At 41.5% G+C, this 17,161-nt stretch overlaps 1 protein-coding gene across 4 annotated transcripts in view; it reads right to left on the bottom strand.

The window, feature by feature from the left end:
• The window catches only part of SNX24 (sorting nexin 24), a 147,181-nt gene that overhangs the window by 34,913 nt on the left and 95,107 nt on the right, over positions 1–17,161 (bottom strand). The window lies entirely within an intron of this gene.

Genomic DNA, 17,161 nt, shown 5'->3' with positions numbered 1-17,161 from the left:
CTCTTCTGATCTAGTTAGAACAAATGTCAGCAGCTTTTCTGTAAATACAACTATGTACCAACTATGTTTATCCATCAGCACTCACCATGCTTCTTACTCATGTTTATATCAGTAGATTCTGGGAAAATCTGGGAATTTATCTGGGGACTGAGCGCCCAGAGGACATGTATGCTGAGTGACACCAAAAGCAATACAATCTGGGATATCCTGCCGCACATACAGCTGGGAGGAAGGAGAACCGGCCAAACTGGTTACTTAAACAGAGCTCCCTAACTGTGCTTATGTTGCAGAAACAAAACAAAACAAAAAGATCAAACAAAACCCAGTGTGCGAAAAAAGTAACAGAAATAAAACCATGTCCCACTTTCGACCCCGGGCAAGGGTGTAATATTGACTAGCTATATGGTTACTTAACAGCGAATTAACCATGTGATGCACAGATCCAAACCACGTTTACAGTCAGCCACACCCACTAACACAACAAACTCCATTGGAAGTTGTAGACTAAACACGGCTTTATTGAAAGCTTAAATGCTGTAGGAAGTAATAACTTTTGTGACAAGACCTAAATTGTGAAATCTGTCATTTTCTATGCCTGTTATTTTCTGCAGCCTCTGCCTGTTTCAAATCCCCTAAGCTAGTGGTCCCCAACCTTTCTGTGGGAATAGCATATTCCTATTCCCAGAATCATAGAATCATAGAATATCAGGGTTGGAAGGGACCCCAGAAGGTCATCTAGTCCAACCCCCTGCTCAAAGCAGGACCAATTCCCAGTTAAATCATCCCAGCCAGGGCTTTGTCAAGCCTGACCTTAAAAACCTCTAAGGAAGGAGATTCTACCACCTCCCTAGGTAACGCATTCCAGTGTTTCACCACCCTCTTAGTGAAAAAGTTTTTCCTAATATCCAATCTAAACCTCCCCCACTGCAACTTGAGACCATTACTCCTCGTTCTGTCATCTGCTACCATTGAGAACAGTCTAGAGCCATCCTCTTTGGAACCCCCTTTCAGGTAGTTGAAAGCAGCTATCAAATCCCCCCTCATTCTTCTCTTCTGCAGGCTAAACAATCCCAGCTCCCTCAGCCTCTCCTCATAACTCATGTGTTCCAGTCCCCTAATCATTTTTGTTGCCCTTCGCTGGACTCTCTCCAATTTATCCACATCCTTCTTGAAGTGTGGGGCCCAAAACTGCACACAGTACTCCAGATGAGGCCTCACCAATGTCGAATAGAGGGGAACGATCACGTCCCTCGATCTGCTCGCTATGCCCCTACTTATACATCCCAAAATGCCATTGGCCTTCTTGGCAACAAGGGCACACTGCTGACTCATATCCAGCTTCTCGTCCACTGTCACCCCTAGGTCCTTTTCTGCAGAACTGCTGCCTAGCCATTCGGTCCCTAGTCTGTAGCTGTGCATTGGGTTCTTCCGTCCTAAGTGCAGGACCCTGCACTTATCCTTATTGAACCTCATCAGATTCCTTTTGGCCCAATCTTCCAATTGGTCTAGGTCCTTCTGTATCCTATCCCTCCCTTCCAGCGTATCTACCACTCCTCCCAGTTTAGTATCATCCGCAAATTTGCTGAGAGTGCAATCCACACCATCCTCCAGATCATTTATGAAGATATTGAATAAAACCGGCCCCAGGACCGACCCTTGGGGCACTCCACTTGATACCGACTTCAGAAGACTGAAGCCTCGCTGCCAAAATGCCACCAAGAAACAGTAACGCTTCTCGGTGGCATTTCAGTGGCACGGTTTCCTGCGGGCACACACCAGTGCGCCCGCGGGCACCGCGTTGGGGACCCCTGCCCTAAGCCATCCAGTTTCCTACTGGAGTTTACTTCTTTACTGTGTACGTAACGCATAGTGTGTGTTAAGGGAGGAATATCAATGATATATCTTAATGGTGGCCTTCTCTGTACAATCTATGTCCTAACATTCTGAAAAGGACTTAAAGAGGTGAGGTTTAGAACTCTCTTTTCAAAGAGAAATTAATCAGACTAATTTTAGAGCCACAGACAAAATTTCTGTTTTGTGATAACTAGGGGAATAGGGTAGGGAGTAGGTACTAAAATAGTCCTTATTTGTTTTATGTAAAATTTGCATTCATTGATAATGTTGGCTCACTCTTTTATACTAAGCCTTGAACTAATTGATCCCAGTTAATCTGTTCCACTCTTTGATAGCTTATTTATCAGATTGGGAAAGATAGATTTAATGGTATCCACTTGAAACAGGTTCTTTAATTGGAAACACTAGAGTGTTTAGCTTGCTTTGTGCTCTAGTAATTAAGGATAATTTGGAAAAGTGGTTTTTTTACCCCTACTATTGTCTCCTTGATTAGATTTCCAAAGAAGCAGACAAAACAAATGACAATACCACCTAACGATATTGGTTCAAATAAAAGCCCAACAGCCAAATTACTTACTATGAGAAATGTGAACCATCCCCATCAATTTCAATGTTGTGTTACATTTATTTCACTGTATCTTTGCTTCCTGTGTAAGTAAATGGCAATGTTTCTTACAAAATGCAGAGTTCTATACCTTCCCTTATACAATTATCCATTCCCCAAATAAGCCAAATCAACAGAAGAAATTATTTTTCTTGATTAAGCGCCCACATTTCTCTTGGGATGAAACAAAACAAACAATTAATCTTTCCTTGTTTGTTCTCTGAAGAACCTGCATTCCTTAAATGTACGAAAGCCAAGGTACCTGTGGCAGTCAGTTGGCAGCAATTAGGCTTGAGCTGAAAATGAATGGACTAGAGTCAGAGTGCCTAATCGGCTGAGAGTTTCTACAAGAGGGCAAGGTTACGCCAGGAAAATTCCCTTGCTGTGGAAATACTGTTAAGAATTACCATTTGACTTCAGCATAATTAACAAGGTTTGGGAATTTATATGAACTAAGTAATTGGAAAGAATTAGCAAGAGATATATACATTAATCTTCACCACTTACAATGTAGTTAATGAAATTAAAGGTTCCAGTTCTACTTCATGCTTGGTTTAGTTTCTGCAAACTTTTTATTTCACCTGTAGATCAAGAAAAATATACTAGATAAAAAAATATACTAGGCAATGGTAGTAGAGAGTAGAAAATAGGGGATTGTGTTGCAAAAGTGAGAGAGTTTTCACATTTATACTATTTGAAGATTTTGTTAGGCATGGATGATAGTATTTACACGTGCACCACTGAACAAACTTCATGACATTTATGGGTGTTAATGGCCACTGAACAATAACTTGAAAAATCCATACCACAATTTATAAATATGGAAGTCATTTAGCTGAGCCAGTGGTCCCCAAACTGTGGGGCATACCCCCCTAAGGGGATACAGAGGAACCTTCAGGGGGGCACATGGCTGGACCTGGACCAGCCTCCACACGGTGTAGGGAGGGAGCGTCACCCAGCCCCACTCTGACCCCAGCCACAGCTCCACTCCACCTCCAGCCCAGCTCTGGCCCCAACCGCAGCCCAGCTCCAACCCAGCCACAGCTCCACTCAGCTCTGTCCAAATTCCCTCTCCGCCCTCAGGCCAGCTCTATCCTCATTCCCTCTCTACCCACAGGCCAGCTCCACCTCTAGTCCAGCCCCTCCCCCACACCTAGTTCAGCTCTCAGCTTTGCCTTCAGCCCAAGGTCCTCTGCTGAGCCACTGTGCAGTAATAGAGGGGGGAGGGGTCACAAACAGATGCCATTACTATTAAGCGGGGGTGGGGGGCATGACAGAAAAAGTTTGGGCACCACTAAGCTAAGCGTATTTATTTCTCCCTGACATTCAGGTTAATTCAAACCTACCTTAATTAAGATGTGTTAAACCAAAAGGCCTCCAAAAAATGAATTCTGTTATCCTAAATTGTGAATTACTAGTTTTTGGATTAAGCAAGCAGTGAAACGTAAAAGCTACTACTGCACGTTGGATTTTCAAGGTTTAGACTGAGGAATCAGACACAGTATGGCAAATTAACAAGTATTTCTGATTCTCCTGTCCTACATCCGAGGAAGAGAATATCTTCCCTTAATTCATCCTTAAAGCCTTTAGCATTTTTCTCAAAAGAAGCTATATATATTGCTAAGGAAGGAAGACAAATACATGTGTATTATATTCAGGATAAAATGCATAATTTAATAAACTGAAGTCCCATTATATTAGAGGGCTCTGGTGACCACAACAGGATTCCTACCTTCTTTCGCACCATCTCCAACTCCAGCTATCAACTTCCCGCACCCACATGTTATTTAACTACCACCAGCACAGTTTTCACCTCATGCTCAAGCAGCCTTTCTTGGCCTGCCAGGGCACTTTTATGTCACTCATCCAATTTTACATTCACCACTGTTGGAGTGGCAGCACCAGAGTTAATGCTGGCTTGATTTAACACTTCACGTGTGTTACATTATAATGTGATTTACATATTTTGTCTTTTAGCATGGCTTGCAATATATTTAATATTGCAATAACATGATTATTTATTGTTATTTAATAACACTAAACTATACACACAAAAACTACATGAGTGGTTTTTTTTAATATGCATATTATTAAGGTTGCAAAGTCAACACTCAAAAGTTAGGAAATGCCGGAATTAAGGTTAGGTGTGCAACCTTAATTCAGCCCTCTTGTGCATATGCATTATGACACAGTCTGTAACTACATAATCACATGCTATTTTTTCTACATAACTCCTGACTTAGTCAATGCACAGGGTGGATGGTGCTCACTTAATTAACAGCGAGCTAGTCCATATTTTGTTTCCTCCTCAGTGTTCAGTGTGTGGCCTGAGGATGTATTTAGTGCACACTATTCAAACTTCATTCTGAAGATAGAATTATTAATTTCCTCATGAACTTTTCTGTGGCACTCACCATTATAGTATCTAAGTGTTTCACAAACATTAATAAATTTATCTTCACAATACATTTGTGAGGTGACAGGGGAATATTATCTCCATTTTACAGATAGGGAGTTAAGGCAGAGAGAGATTAACGTCAAAAGTATCAACTAATTTTGGAAGGCCTACCTGAGACATCTAGGATGCGAGTTTCAGAGTATGTGGCACTATACAGTACTTAATATATTCAAAGCACAGCTCCCACAAACTTAAGCTGCAACTATGAGTGCTCAGCACTTCTGCAAATCAGATCCCAGGGTCTCAAGTTGGGCACCCAGAAAATGAGGAGCAAACAATTACTGACCACCCGTAAAAACTGTGGTTTAAGTGACTTGCCTATTATCACATGGGAACTCTGTGGCAGGAGGAGGAATAGAATCCAATTCTACAGGATGCCATTCATCTGCCTCAACCACAAGACCATTCTTTCTTTTCCTGCTGTCCCCTGGCCTCATTCACTGCACACCCTCCAACTGCTGCAACAAATGCTGCAGGGGGTCTTACAGACAACAACGTCTTTCACTACACGACCCAGACTCATCCTAATAGCAAGTCCTTTCTATACACTAAATAAGGCAGGGGTCCTGTGGAAAAAACAGTATGTGATTATGTAATTATAGATGACAACATAATGCGTATTCACAAATTATCCCAGTTCTCCTCACCTGTACAATATCCAGCGTTAAAGCTGCAGTGAAGAAAATGAAATACACTACTCATTACCCTTAATTTAAAATGCAATATATGGTTTTGTACATGCAGAAATTTGCATCACTACCAAATCAACTTCCCCACTCACCAATAATTCACTTAGAAATGATTCCGTATAGTTACTAAGAAAAAGAAATGAAGTTTTAAAAATTCCCCCTGCAAAGGAGTATTCAAAAAAGTAAGAAAGACTACTGAGTTTGCCAAACAATAGGAATGTAAGTATCAAAAAAGACAATATATGCCGTAACACTGATTGTATTTTAAAATGTGTACATTCATAGTCAGATTGTCTAAAAAGATATGGAGAAACCTAGTCAATTCCTGCAGTAATACAGCCTGAAAACATTTTTCTCCAGGCAAATTTGTCAAATCTAGTAAACACTGATGAATGGAAGACAGCATGGTTTAGTACATGGATTCTCAATCTCACCCTTTCTTCATAGCTAGATGGAAGCGGGATCCCAAAACTTTTTAATATTGTAGAACGAGCCACAGTACGGAAAAAGGTTGACAGCCATTAGACCAGGGGTATGCAAACTTTTTGGCCCGAGGGCCACGACCAGGTTATGAAACTTTATGGAGGACCGGGTAGGGAAGGCTGTGCCTCCCCAAACAGCCTGGACACCGCCCCCTATCTGCCCCCTCACTGCCCCCCTCAGAACCAGTGACCCATCCAACCCGCCTTGCTCCTTGACCCCTGACTGCCCCCTCCCGGGATCCCATCCCCATCCAACCCCCTCCGCTCACTGTCCCCTGACTGCCCTGCCCCCTATCCACACCTCTGCTCCCTGACAAACCCCCCGGGACTCCCACCCCCTATCCAACCCCACCTGTCCCCTGACTGCACCGATCCCTATTCACACCCCCGCCCCCGGGACTCTCACCCCCTATCCAGCCCCCTCACTCGCCATCCCCTGACCACCCCCCACCTCAGAACCTCCGCCCCATCCAACCGCCCCCTGATCCCTGTCCCCCTGATCCCTGGACTCCCGGTACCTCCTGCCCCTTATTCAACCCCCACCCCGACCCCTTACCACGCCGCTCAGAGAGGCAGGAGCTCGCAGCCACACTGCTGCCCTGCTCGGCAGAAGCGGCAGGCCAGAGCGCTGGCGGCATGGTGCACTGAGGCTGCGGGGGAGGGAGGACAGCAGGGGAGGAGCTGGGGACTAGTCTCTCCAACTGGGAGCTCAGGGGCTGGGTAGGACGGTTCAGCGGTCCAGATGTGGCCTGCGGGCCATACTTTGCCCACCTCTACATTAGACTGTAGTGGCTTTAGAACTGGACTGAGAATCAGGAAACATGGGTTCTATTCCTGGCTTTACCACTGACATGCTGTGTGGCGTGACCAGATCATTTATCTGTTTTGCCTCCTACCCTCTGTCTTGTCTGTTTAGACTGTAAGAACATCAGGGCAGGGACTGTTTCTTACTATGTACACTTCTACCCCGATATAACGCGACCTTACATAACGCAGGTTTGCAAACAACGTGGTAAAGCTCCGACACGCTGCTCTGAGCAGCGTGTTAAGGGGGCCGGGCCGGGGTCGAGGGGTTGGATAAGGGCAGAGGGTCTCAGGGGTGGTCAGGGGTTCCCCCCCGGGTCTGGGAGGCAGAAGCTGGGGGGGGCATTTTTGGGGGCCCTGCAGTCCCAGAGTGGCCTGGGAGATTAGCGGGGGCCCGGGAGCAGCCCGCTCCGCTTCCCTCGCCCCGGACCCAGTCAGGTAGCTTGGGGGAGAGGGCTTGGGGGAAGGGATCCCCGCACAGTCACCGGCGGAAGTGGAGCAGCCCGGCCTCCGTCCGCTCCACTCCACCAGCTCCCAGACGCGGCGCCCCGCTTCAGGTGAGTGCGGGGAGGTTGGGGAAAGGACGCCCCCCCGCACTCACCTGCGGCAGGAAGTGGAGCGCCGCGGCTGGGAGCTGGCGGAGTGGAGTGGGCTAAGGCCAGGCTGCTCCGCTTCCTGCCGCTGCGTGTCTGTCAGGGGGCAAGGGGTGTGGATAGGGGTCAGAGCAGTCAGGGGACAGGGAGCAGGGGGATTGGCTAAGGGGTAGGGTCCTGGGGGTGATTAGGGACAGGGGTCTCTGGAGGGGGCGGTCAGGGAACAAGGAACAGCGGGGGCCAAAGCAAGTTCAATATAATGCAGTCTCACCTATAACGCAGTGAGATTTTTTTCATCTCCCGAGGACTGCATTATATTGGGGTAGAGGTGTATCTGTATAGCAACTAGTAATACTAGAATGAAAAGAAAATGAGAATTAAGTATATCAGTAACTTTGTCTCTAAAATTGTCCTGAATTTTAATTAAAATTTTGCTTTTTTAATGAACAAAATTTGCTTTGAAACAAGCCTGAAATATGAGTAAAAAGTAAACCACTCAGGAAATAAAAGAAAAACTTCACAGAGCCCAATTCTGTACAGCAAATAACAAATCATTTTGGTTATTTTAAAATATACAGCAAATAAAAAATAAATGAATTGCAAAACACACATTAATAATACCATTTTTCAAAACTGCACTGTTATTTTCAAAGTAAGTAATAAGGCTATTTTTTTAAAGCACTGCCAGCTTTACAAAAAAAAAAAAAAAAAAAAAAGAGCCAGGAAAGTCTCTTCAGGAACTGTTTTCACAAAAGGCATGTTTTATAAATATCTGTCCTTTATGTTACCAGTAACATTATTTTTACCCTACCTTTTATCTCTAGCATATATGTGACCCTGCATCTGCCAACTACATTCTTTAAAACCAAAAGCCATCTAAACAATTGTAAGATTCTGTTACAAGCACCAATGAAACAGGTATGCACAACAGAACTTGAAAACAGCTTGTAGCAACAATGATGGATTTAAGTTATTAACAGATCAAAAAAAGATGGATGGTGGTTTGCTTTTCTTAATCTACATCATCATCTAGATCTATTTAAAGATATGTGGTGCACTAAGAAATTTAGTTAAAGTTTTGATAAAATCAGTAGAATAATCTACCCTGTTATATTGAGTCTGTATCGATCAATAAAATCACTTGTACTAGGAAAGTACTGTTAAGTACTGACAATCCCAGCCATTAATATTATTTAACACTCTGTTTACAATCTTTAATGAGGACAATAAACATTTTCTCTCTTTACACTTACCATACCACTGCTTCTAGAGCTCTATATAGCTAGAGTGCAGTCTCGATTACTGAAGACTAAATAGGGGCTGCGGGAGGAAGACACTGACTAATTTTGGATAATTGAGGGAATTTTCAATGTGATTAATAGATATTGGGTGACACAATCTTTTTTTCAGATAAGAGGGAGTTCCAGATAAAATAGCAGTTAAACTGTATTTCACAAGATTAAAGTTTTATATTCCCTACCCTTTTATAAAATTAGATCCACTTATCACATGCACTCACCTAGTATTAAAACAAAATCCCATTCATCTTGGCCTCAAAAGCTATGTCTACACAGTATCTGTGAGTGAGCCTCCCATCCTGGGTAGACAGACTCATGCTAGCTCGCCTTGAGCGAGCACACCAAAAATAGCAGTGTGAACATTGCAGCTTGGGTGACAGTTGGGCCCTTGAGTCCATCTGACCCTCTGGGTCTGAGCTTGAGTGGCTAGCCCAAATCTGTGAGTTATAATGTAAACCATTTGAATTTATGCAGTGGTCAGCATTTACAACCATCATCACACAGTGGCATATGAAATTCCACAGATTCCCTGTGTATTTAGAATAGGAAATAATGGTGGTAACTGTTTGGTATTTTGTTTTTTACAGAGGTGATCATTGTACACACCTGTCCCAATTTTGAGAAACACTTAGGTATACGTTTAATGTAACTGAAAATTGCCTAAAGTTACACTTGATCACATGCTTACGTGTTTCGAAAAATAGGGATGGTTTCCTGAACTGGGACCAGTATGGAGTATATATCTCAGCACAGGAGGGAAAATGTAATGGATATGAACACTCAGAGTTAATACATGTGATATAAATTCTACCTCATGGAAATAGAAGAAAAGATTCTAATGGTTGAACATTTCTGTATTCATGTCCTTGTTACTATCTGATTCTGGAACTGTTACTAAGTCTATCCTATTTCTGATGCTTAAGATACTTTTTACTGGGTTGAATCAATAAACATACATCTTCCTTTTATTTTTTCCCCAATACTGTAATTTACATCACTCCACAATACAGGTTGATAGGTTTTCCATCCCTATAGATATTGATGGGCAACTTTTAAAAAAATGTTTAAAGTATAATTAAAAGTACAAATGGTGGAGTTGTCAAACTGTTCCAGTTACAGAGGCGGGTTTACGGACTGCTTCTGGTCCTATATGACTATGTAGAAGTACAACAACCCCACTCACTAAGTACCATCTCCATTCTACATATAAGGACATTACAGTTTCTGTTCTGCCTTGGCGGAGACAAGGTTGACCTATACATGCTACTGTGAGTTGACCTCACAGATATTTTTTCCTCAACTATAGGCAGGGAATAGAAAAAAATACGGGGGTGGGGGGAGGGAATACTCTATTTGTCACAGAGGACTTAATTCCTCGATTTTCAGGAATCTTCTGTTCCTTTGGCAATGAAGAAGACAATAAAGCAATATTTCAGCCACAAGCAGTAGCAAAATACTCATTCTTTATTCAGAGACAAAGCCCGAGGAAATGTACAGTGTAGAACAATTATGCATTGGAAGAGATGCACAAGATGACTTTTCTACTGCAGTGCACAGGCCAACTTTTGGTTTCGCTCAAACTGAATAGTATACTACAGGGCATTCCACTTTCTTCCCTGTCAGAAGACCCACAGCACTGACCTAAATGGCCAACAGCAACTAGATCTGCTAAGCAATGCAGGACCGATTAAATTTCTCAACAGGCTGAGTGTTGGAGAGCTCTTCCTCTTCACAATCAAATCCAGTGAGAGACAGAGTTAAGAAAAGAACTGAAATCAAAGCTTCCTTCTTCTTCAGAAGCTGAAAAGGGTGACTCTCTTCTTCATGGAATGACTCAAGGTATTAATATCGAAGTTTGAAATTCCTAATAAAACTGGTATTACAAGCTCTGAAAAATTCTAGTTCTTCTGAAGATTTTTAACAGAAGGTATGCAAACTTCCAGAAAATAAAGGTGGATCTCTGGGGTGCCGTCCTGAGCTTGAAAAGCTACTTGCATCAGCAAATCTTCCATTCCTGCACAAGGCTTGGGCAACTCAGCTTGGTGTGAGCAACCTTGGGTGACAATTAATTATGTCTAGAAAATGAGCTCTCTTACTGGTGGAATTCATTTTGACAAGCAAAAGAACATATACATTTGTTTATGATGAACCTAAACATTTTTAGAGTTAAAAATGCAAAAATTGTAAAAGCATTTTTCTGGACATTTTTGTACAGTTAATTCTTCTGCTTGAGACACTCTCTTCTTGAGAGACTTTTGGGGAAATTTCAGACAGAAAAAGAAAAAAGTCTGTAAAGGAGAAGGTTGCTTTATCTTCTCATGAACTAGAAGCTGCCCTTACTGTGTCATTCATAATGTCTTGTTATCTTGGCGATGTGATCTGTCAAGTTATAAGTAGGGCCCTACCAAATTCACAGCCATGAAAAACATGCCATGGACTGTGAAATCTGGTCTTTTGTGTGCTTTTACCCTATACTATACAGATTCATGGGGGAGACCAGCGTTTCTCAAACTGGGGGTTCTGACCCAAAAGGGAGCTGCAGGGGGGCCCTTACTTCTGCACTGCCTTCAGATCTGGGTGGCCGGATAGCAGCGGCTGGTGGCCAGTCGCCCAGCTCTGAAGACGGCACCTCGCCAACAGCAGCACAGGCATAAGGGTGGCAATACCATACCATGCCAGCCTTACTTCTGCGCTGCTGCTGAAGGTGGCTCTGCCTTTAGAGCTGGGCTCCCGGCCAGCAGCCGCTGCTCTCCAGCTGCCCAGCTCTGAAGGAAGCGCCACCGGCAGCAGCAGCGCAGAAGTAAGAGTAGCAGTACCGCGCCCCCCCACCCCCTCCCACTTCCTTTCTGGGTCAGGACCCCTACAATTACAACACCGTGAAATTTCTGATTTAAATAGCTGAAATCATGAAATATACAATTTTAAAAATCCTATGGCTGTGAATAGACTGTGAATTTGATAGGGCCCCAATTATAAGTTCCCCCTGAATTATTTTTAAAAATAGATTTCTTACATCAATTGATAACACTGGCATAAGAGAAAACATGTATAAATCCTTATAATTCTTTTCAAATAATGTTTTCAAATTTCCCAACAGAAAAATAAAGGGTCTAGGATTGGAAGACATTTGAGATATAAATGTACAAAATGTCCTGAAAAACAGATTACCCAGTGATGCTGTTTTAGATGGATTCAGACTAAATTTACTATACAACACAAAAGGCAATCACAATTTTTTTTAATTTAAAACTCAAATGTAAATGGATTTTTATACAAATCATCATACTTCTGAGAATCCACTAAGCTTCAGAAATAATCTTTTTTACAATTTTTGTGCTTGTAACTGTAGAACAGATTTAGCTTGATCATAATCTAAAATCTTGACAAAGCCCTGGCTGGGATGATTTAGTTGGGGAATGGTCCTGCTTTGAGCAGGGGATTGGACTAGATGACCTCCTGATGTCCCTTCCAACCCTGATATTCTATGATTCTATACTCTGTTGGAATCTGAAAAACTATATAAACTCTCAAAGAGTATTGAAATTTACGATCCAAAACAGTTACCAAAGAAGTCAAAATATCCCTCTAGCACATTTAATTAGGCTTTTTTTATATTTTCACGTAGTTCAATCTTCTTCTTATACTTAAAAGACAGTGAAACAACTTGAGAATTCACCATCTCACATTAATATTGGTGCTACCAGAGACATTTTTAAATTTTCATTCACATGCAACAATATTTTCTATACATTTTATCCAAACAGCATTTATTTTTATTTCATCTTTAATATCCTGATGCAATGTTTGTTGGAACAACTCAAAAGAGCCATCAGTTGAAATCAAATTTGGCGCTGAATTTTCAAAAGGGTCTCCAGCCTCCCTTTTGCAGGTGCAATTTGCAAAGTGTGTATCTGTATTTTTCACCTGCAGTTTAATTGTTTCCCAAAAATGGGTTATATTAATGACAAAGAATGAAAAATAAACCTATCTGAAATAGGAAGGAAGGTAATTATTAAAATAATTTTTTAAAAAATCAGATACTCATAAATTCATCCTTTGTTTACAGATCCTGACTCCACCTGTAGGTCTTTTATGAAAGAAACTCTCTAAGACAATGAATAGGGAAAAAACTGGATGCTTCAGAAATGCTTCAGCTGCAGAAATATTGGCATATGTTATCTTTATAAATTGCAGAAAAGACTGTATGTTTATTAATATATCTTTTCAAGGGGAGATTCACACTTTGTTTTGAAGATTTGGATTCCTGAAACTTCTGAAATGTTGATTCTGTTGCCCAGGGTTAATTACCAATCCTTCAAATCCCAAGGGGTTTGGACTCCTAAAATCCAGTTCCCCCAGTCTTTTCTCGAGGAGTCATGACTGCCCTCTTCATGGAAGCACGAGATCAAATTAAAGACTAGTAGGTCATTCTTAAACAGTATCAGTTCCTTCACCTCAATCAAAAGAGATGCATTACCTTTGAATACAACCTCTCCTGATAAAAATCTGAATAGCAGTACTAGCTCTTTATTCACTAAGGGCCATTGAGATTTTCTCCATTCTTCACAGTGTGAAAAAAGTCAGAGGATTAGTGTAATTCTAGATTTTTAAATGGTCCAATTTCGTCACTGAATACAAGAAGTTCAAAATGACGTTCATCTAGGGCAGTGGTTCTCAACTGGGGTTGGGGGGGGGGGGGGGAGTGGTGAGGTTTCAGGGGGTTTGCCAAGCAGGGCCAGAATTTCACTTGCTGGGGCCCAGGGCATATAGCCGAAGCCCTACCGCATGGGGCTTAAGCCTGGGGCCTCAAGCCCTGCCACCCAGGCTGAAGCCATAGCCTAAGAAACTTAGCTTTGCTGGGCCCCCTGTGGAATGGGGTCCTGGACAATTGCCCTGCTTGCTACCCCGTAATACTGGCCCTGGCTTTTATATGCAGAAAAAGAGTTGTGGCACAGGTGGGCCGTGGAGTTTTTTTAGCATGCTGGGGGGGGCCTCACAAGGAAAGTGGTTAAGAACTCCTGATCTAGGGGAGAAAAAGGATGGATCAGACACTGAAATAGAGAAGGCATCAAAATGGGATTCAGGAGACTTGGGTTCAGTTCCCAGGTCTGCCCCATACTTCTTGTCTGACCTTGGATAACTAAAATGAGGCTAATAGTACTTCCCTTCCTCGTGGGTTTTGCGTTGATACATTCATTGTTTGATTCATTCAGATGCTATAGTGATAGGGATCCATAAATGTACTCAAATAGAATGCCAGCACTTGTGTATTTTAACATGAAGTTTGTTTGCATAATTTAAGGTCACCTACATTACCTCAGCAACCAACCCACTTCACTGCACTTCCTTTCAGACATATCTCAGCCCTTGAATTTACTTAAAAAAAAAAGTGTAATGGTGGTCAGAATTGTTATTCCTCAGCACAAGGACAAAGTAACTGCAGGTTAAGTAAAAGCAGATGTATTGGCCCACGCACAGGGAGAAGTTCAGAAGGTCTATCAGTGCTCCGTTACACTGGATTGTCGTCAGTTGCAAGAAGAGCTTTCTTCAGCTTGCGCACATGACAAGAAATGAGTCATTACTCAGATGTTCACCAGAGGCATGCAGCTTCTCCAATATCCCACTGCCTGACTAAATCGTCTTGCATCTGTGATTGGTGACTTTGTATTTTGATTCTGAACTACAGGTGCAACTCCACAGGCAACCTCTGCTAAATATGTCTGTTATCTTGTAGGGGGAGAAATCAGCAAGCGATGAGATTTCTTCTGCGCAAGGGAGTTAGAAAATATTTATGCTGTTGAATTTTAAAAGACAACCTACCGAAGGGCAAGCCTATAGGGAAGTAAAACTGGGATGACAGTAACATTTCACAAAAGGATCACTCCATAGCTGACCTCTCATTCCTTGTCCTCAAAGGAAACCTGCACAACTTCTTCAAAAGACGAGTCTGGGAGCTTAAATTCATACCTTTGCTAGACACTAAAAGTCATGATCTCAATAAAGACATTGGATTTATGGTGTATTACAACAATCTGTAATCCACTAATTGTCCTTTTTTGTCCTATGAATGCAGAAGTATTAATGGGCACTTCACCTTAAATTGTCCCTTGGAAAATGTGTTAACTACCTGTGCTAAACAATCTGTTCCAGCTTGTATTTAGCTGTGACGCTCTGAGAACCTTTCCCAGACCTGAAGAAGAGTTCTGTGCAGCTTGAAAGCTTGTCTCTTTCACCAACAGAAGTTGCTCAATAAAAGATATTCATAGATTCATAGATACAAAGGTCAGAAGGGACCATTATGATCATCTAGTCTGACCTCCTGCACAATGCAGGCCACAGAATCTCACCCACCCACTCCTGAGAAAAACCTCACCTATGTCTGAGCTATTGAAGTCCTCCAATCGTGGTTTAAAGACTTCAAGGAACAGAGAATCCTCCAGCAAGTGACCTGTGCCCCATGCTACAGAGGAAGGCGAAAAACCTCCAGGGCCTCTTCCAATCTGCCCTGGAGGAACTTCACCCACTTTGTCTCTCTAGTAACATCCAATGTCATCTTACCGGGACATTGAATCATCTAATGTGCAGTAGAGGGCAGATGGTTAAATCAGAGAAACTTCTCCATTATCAATTCATTAGAGATGAGGGTCACAAGAACTGCTCTTCTGAGAATGAATTATATGTTAGCTAATACTTATCAGGATTGACAACATGGCAGTAATTGGTTATATAAACAATTAGGTGGAATCCCTCATTGTAACCTATTATTGGAATCCCAACCATTTATCTAATGGGCAAATGAACCCTGGCATCAGTGAAGAGATTTATCTAAAAAGTGGCTTTCTAATCCAATATACAGTCCACTCTGGAGGGAGTGGAGACCTCTCAAGTGATCAGTATTTCTGCAGATATGCCATCAAAGGAGATTTCCATTTCTATACCTCTTTGGGGTAAAGGATAAATGACCAGTCACCGATTGCACAGTAGAATCAAAGAAAAAGAAGTGGAAGCAACAGATGTATTCCTCATTCCCTGGACTAACAATTGGTGCTCTGGATTTCCATCCCTGCTTCTAATTCCTAGTGCTCTTAGGAAAGTAAAGGGGTTAAAACAAACCTTAATCCAATCTCACCAGTATAGGTCAGACATTCCTAGTAATATGTCAATGAGAAGTGCAGTCAGGAAAGTAACTGAACTACTTTCCTCATGGATTGTATTTTCTAAATGGACAACCTACCCTAAATTCTCAATTACTGAAGGACAATCTTCACACACTGATATATTTTGCTTTCCACAACCAAATCTCAGATCACTTATGAAAAGTTGTACAACCTGAATACTTGGTTGCTAATATCTAAACTATATTCTTAAATTTATTCACCTAAATTTGGGTTATTGCTGATTGTATCATATGACTTTTAAAAACAAAACTTTATATTTGTGAATAATCTAAGCACTATACTCAGATGTACAGACACTCTTTTCTCAACCTATGTATTACATAATATTTTTAACATTAGCTTTAATAAAATTTTAAAATATGTTAAGCTTCCACCCTTTCTGCTCAGAATTAGAGACTTTCCGTATAAGGGACCCATGTGAAATTATATCTGACCTTCCCCCACCTTAAACTCCTTGATTATGAAATCTCCTTTTTATATATCTAACTGCAGGATAAACTGCCCTTCAACAGTATTTTCTGAGACAGTGTAGTCTAGCAATCAAGTGCTCAGACTCTGAGTTAGACCTGTGTGAGCTCTAGTCTCGGCTTTGTCACTGACTCCCATTTACGTGTTGTGTCTCAGTTTCCCCATTTATAAATAAGAACTAATAATTCCAACCTATCTCCTATCAATCAATGTGTGCACAGTATTGGCAATGCCATATAATGCTGTTTATTATTACCATTGAAACTACTGAATACATGTTGGTGCTTCTTAGCCAGTTGTTCCATAGTATTTTAAGTGAAAATTGTAACTTCCATTCTTGAACTTGTAAAATGTGGCAGTCATTTAAAACAAAACATACCTCAACCTTTAGCACTTCCAGGCAGAAAATCAATCCATTATGAAAAGACAAAAAGCCTCTCACAGCTTTCAAAATCAAGAAACAAATAAGTAATCCAATGAATTTTCAACATACAATAAATAGGGATAAATATTAAAAGAAATGCAAACATTGGAATTGCATGATCTCTTAAAAACCTGTGCTAATTAACTATTTTTAAATTCTTCAGAAAAATACAAAAATATAAAAAAATGAGAACCTGGATTTTTAAAATTTATTCTGAAATAATACAAGAAGCTGGGTTAATAAAGTAAAGGTGATGGGACATTTTTATCCACTGGAGTGGCAGCTGCAGCATTTTCCATCACTGTAAGA

Source organism: Lepidochelys kempii, chromosome 5 (assembly GCF_965140285.1).
Source record: "Lepidochelys kempii isolate rLepKem1 chromosome 5, rLepKem1.hap1, whole genome shotgun sequence".
Lineage (NCBI taxonomy): Eukaryota > Metazoa > Chordata > Testudines > Cheloniidae > Lepidochelys > Lepidochelys kempii.
This window is presented reverse-complemented; position numbering and strand designations above follow the sequence as displayed.